This window comes from Desmodus rotundus, chromosome 9 (genome assembly GCF_022682495.2).
Source record: "Desmodus rotundus isolate HL8 chromosome 9, HLdesRot8A.1, whole genome shotgun sequence".
NCBI lineage: Eukaryota > Metazoa > Chordata > Mammalia > Chiroptera > Phyllostomidae > Desmodus > Desmodus rotundus.
Window position 1 is genome coordinate 107,754,818 of NC_071395.1, and position 4,819 is coordinate 107,759,636.

Genomic DNA, 4,819 nt, shown 5'->3' on the forward strand with positions numbered 1-4,819 from the left:
CTCTCTCTTTCCATATTGCTCCATGGGCATGCACTACCATGAAGGCATACTTGGAGTCTGTATATATGTTAACTTTCTTTCCTTGGGAGAGCAGTAAGGCTCTTGTAAGGGCTATCAGTTCAGCCTTTTGTGCTGAGGTTCCTGGCGTAAGGCCTTGGGCTTCTATTACCTTGTCTGCAGTGGCCACCGCATACCCCGCTCGTCGCTGGCCATTGTCCATGAAGCTGCTCCCGTCTGTATACAGCTCCCAGTCCGGCGATGCCAGCGGCTGGTCCATCAGATCTGGCCTGCTAGAATAAACTTGGTCAATTATTTCTACGCATTCATGCTCAAGGGTGGAGTCCCCTTCCACATCTGGGAGTAGGGTGGCTGGGTTCAGGGTTGTAGTGGTCTGCAAGGTAACATTTGGATTGTCCAACAAAATGGCCTGGTATTTTCCCATACGCCCTGCCGTCAGCCAATATCCTCCTCTCTGTTCTAGCAGAGTCAGAACCTGATGTGGCACCAACACTGTAGTAGGTTGTCCCAAGGTAAACTTCTCAGCTTCCTGTAAGATGTCACAGGTGGCTGCTACTGCCCGGAGACACGGTGGCCATCCTTTCGTTGTATGATCCAGCTTCTTTGAGAGATAGGCTATGGGCCGGGGAATATTCCCCAGGGTCTGGGTTAGCACCCCCAGTCCTATCCCCTGCCTTTCATGGATATACAATTTGAAAGGCTTCTGTAAGTCCGGCAGTCCTAATGCAGGGGCCGAAGCTAGCTTCTCCTTCAAGGTGTCAAATGCTACCTGGCAATCCCTTGTCCATTCAAGGGGTTCAGAGCATTAATGAGGTTTATCTCCTCATTATCTTTCTCCTCCTGCGTTCTACTATCAGGGAGGGGTTTCGAGACCACCTTCTCCTTCTGCACCATTACACGCTTCTCTGTCTCCGGCATAAGGCTATTGTGCAATATTATAAATGCATTAAGGTAGTGGAGTTCTTCCGAGAGTTCCCGCCTTCGGCAGTACTGTTTCAACCTCATAATAATACAATAACTCAAGGAACCATTCACAGGCCACACCATCTCATCACTCAAAACATAAGTAGGCCACACTGTGTTACAATAATAAATCAATAACTGCTTACTCAAGGGATTCTTATCTGTCGACTTAGAGCAGTAGTTCTCCCAATCCCTTAGAATTCTGCCCAGTGGGCTCCACTCAGGTACGGGCTCAGAACAACGTGTATAGTTCCAACAAAGCTTGCAAAGATTCAGAGCAAGAAGAATACAGATGACATATAGACAGGGTATTTCCCCAGCTATTGCCCACAACTCTAACTCCATTATTCCGAAACAGTTACCAGAAAAGAAATTCTCAACCAAAACACTTTCGCGTCCCTGTTCCCTTCTCCGTTCCGTTTCCTTTTCACCTTTCCGGGCGTGATTAGGCGGCCGATGCCCTCAGGAGCGCAGAGAAAACTCTCAGAGACTGGGAAAACTCCGCAGTCTCACTCTCCCACACCTGAGGGGGTCGGTCTGCCACGGGCAATTACGTCCCTTCGTGGTTGCCAAAAACTGTTACAGAGCAAGGGGGTGGGGGTGGTTCACGATAAATTATTACAGAAAGGATTCCGCCTTTCTGTCTCTGGACGTTCCTTCCCCCACGCCCACCTGCTAGGTTCGCAATGCCCGCCGCCAGAGGAAAGACGTCTCTCAATGCCAGAGACTGGTGAAAAGGAAAGGAATTGTTTATTCAAAAGTTACACAAACTTAGAATAATGACCTAATGTCTTCAGTAAGATACTAAAGTCCTCTAGAATACCCACAGATGCACAGTCCTTCCCTCTCCCTGTGCCCAGTCCGGGGTACCGTGTCTCAGGAAAAGAAGTAGAAGTCCGTGATTCAGGCTCCCGGCACCATCAGCTGTGTGGCTGCTGCGATCTCCAGTTAATCCAAAGCCATGTGGCACCTTCTCATGGCGCAGCAGCAAGAGTCCTTTCTCCCCTTTCTCTATGGCTGCAAAGTCTCTCCTGCTGCCTAAGCCGCGTGGCAAGAAGAAGCACTCCAAAACCTCGTGGTCCTCTTTACTCTCCTTCAGAACCGCGTGGTCCTTTTCCCCACTTCAGAACCACATGGACCTCTATCTATCTACTTGCTTCAGAGCCTCGTGGTTCACTCCTTCCTTCAGAGCTGCATGGTCTCTTCTTTCTCCCCCATAACCTTGTGGTCCTCCCTACTCTTTGAAGCCGCGTGGTCTCTCTCCTTTCTATGGCTGCCGGGCCTAGGTATAAATCCCAGTGCCCATCTTCCTTTGCAGCCCCATTTCTGACTCCTCCTACAGTCAGCTACACCTGCCAGCATCCCTGTATTCTTCCAGCTTTTCTGGGCTGCCATAGTAAGTCTGGGCAGGTATGGCCCCATGGCATGGAGCCAATCATCTCCACGCTCTCACGCAGGCCCTGTAACCAGGGGGAGTTGCTTCCCAGTCCCATCCTGGGTGGAATTTGGTCCCATCCCCCTGGCTCAAAGCATGGCCACAGCTACTTAACACATCCATGAAACCAGTTAAAGGTTATAGATATGTTAAATGACTGTGCCAGGGGTTAGCTGCAAAGCTCTTGCTACCCAAAACAGCTCTGAATGGCCCTGTTCCATGTGTCCCATCCCCCTTGGCTCAGGCCTGTGGGGGTGAAGACATCCTACATACATTTTTCTAATATTTCCTGGACACCCTGAGTCCTGGACCCCATTACAAATCCCTTCTTGGGGCCCTCCTCTTGGCTGCACCCTGCTTCAATGCCACTTTGCCTGAAAACGATTCAGCCTTCAGAGACAGCCAGTAAGTTACTTCCCCTTGAAACCTGTACACAATCCCCGACTCCTAAGCAGCTTGGCTCACAAACCCTACTGGATTTTTGTCACCTGCCATTTTGGCTCACTGTGGTTTCATGGCCTCTCTACACAGTCTGTGAGCAGCAAGGATGACATTATTTGTCCCTCCTTTTTTTTTTTTTTAAGATTAAAGAGAATTATTTCTAGAGAGAAGGGAAGGAAGGGAGAATGGGAGAGAGACAATGTGTGGTTGCCTCTTACCGGCCCCCAGCTGGGGACCTGGCCTGCAACCCAGGCATGTGCCCTGACTGGCAATGGAACCCGCGACCCTTTGGTTCACAGGCCGGCACCCAAACCACTGAGCCCCACCAGGCAGGGCGTACCCTCCTCATAAATCTTTGCTAATGAAGAAGTAAGGGCCTGACTTAGGCTGAAGCTGTTAGGAATGTAAAGGAACAAAATGCAGAGTTCTTGAGAAAGAAGGGAATTTTTTTGTGACAGAAAGAAAAATGGCACAGGAGGTCACAAAGACCTTCACACGAGCCAGAGTTGTCACTTAGTTGTCATGTGATCTTGGCCAAGTCACTTAATTTCTCTGAGTCTTAGAAATTTCTTATCTCTAAAATGGACACTGTGATTCCTATCCTGCCTGGGCTGCGGTGGGATCAAATGGTTCTGTGGCAAGAGCACATACAATGGAATGCGGTTGGAACGTCAGCCATTGCTGTTCAGGAAGAAATAAGAATAGGTCACTAGGAATACGGCAAAAGGGAGAAGTTAAGATTACACTGGAATTTAGGCCTAAGTGATTAGGTCTAAGGGTTTGGGCTACTCCCTGGCTCTGTCCCTTGAGGAGATGCTTGGAATCTGCAAACTTTTCTCAAGAAAAAGTTGTCTCCCTCTCCCCATGAGTCTACCCCGCAGTCAGGAACCAAAATCCCCTGCCCCCGTTTCTGGGCAAGGCCTCCTCCTTACTCTGTGTATCTGCTTCCCTCCCGCTGACGCTCAGTAATGAGGAAGAACCTCTGTGGGTGATATCCCCTTCTCTCTTTCTCTCGGTTAGCCAGGAGCGACTATTTAAATTCATTATTAATTTCAACCCCCTCCCCAACAACAAGATTCACTAGTTGGCGTGGACTTCCCTGTCCATCTCAGGAAATCCTCCAGGTGGGCTTGGGAGTGGAGAGACCAAGTCATCCCCAAGAGGCCATTTTCTTTGATGGAAGCTGAGGCCCTTGGGTGACGCCTTCCTGCCTCGGGTTTCCAGGGAGCTCCGGTCGCACACCCCGCGCTTCCTGGTTCCGGGCCCAGGAGACTGGCTCAGTCGCGGCCCACCATTTTGCACTGGTCACTGGGGCTGCCGCCGGCCTGAAAGGCTACATTATAGCTGGTCTCGGTCATTTTCGCCCACAGGTCGGGAGGCCAGTGTGACGGTGGGCGTCACTCAGGACTCGAACCTGCTTTCTCATCTTCTGAGGCCTAGTCCGAGATTGATTGCTAACACAGCAACACTATCCCTTTAAGGCGGCACTTTTTATTTCTCATTTGTTTACTTCTTCATGCGCTTTTCGTTTTTTCACAAAGTGTATTCAAATATCCATCCGCAAACGTCAGTCCCAGGCACTAACCACACACTTTCAAACCATTTCTGTAATATTAAGAATCGAGAGTTACCATCCCTGTGCCAACATATGTCTTTATTAGATTTATTTTTTTTTTCACACTTTAGGGACTACTTTTTAGGAATAAACCATTTTTTGCTATAGTTAACAAATGTTTACGACTTCCAGAACCCTTCCACTGAGAACAGAAAACGACAACAGGCTTTAAGACGCACCTTTTCATGAAAATATTCTGTGCGGGTCTTCTTAGATCATGGAATCTTCTCGTATTCCTTAAGCATAATGGTATGGTCCATAACCCGCCCCATCTTCTCTGTGATTGGCACTCTTTCCTCCGCGACACATGTGACTCTAGACCAATGGTCGCTCACGTTCCTCCAGCG

General features: G+C 49.2%; 1 long non-coding RNA gene across 1 annotated transcript; it reads right to left on the reverse strand.

The window, feature by feature from the left end:
• Positions 1-4,813, reverse strand: LOC139440294 (uncharacterized). Its single transcript, XR_011650418.1, has 2 exons — positions 4,652-4,813; positions 1-4,462 (listed from the first exon to the last, which is right to left on the reverse strand). It is a non-coding gene; the product is annotated as an uncharacterized lncRNA (long non-coding RNA).
• Between the last annotated feature and the right edge of the window lie 6 nt (positions 4,814-4,819).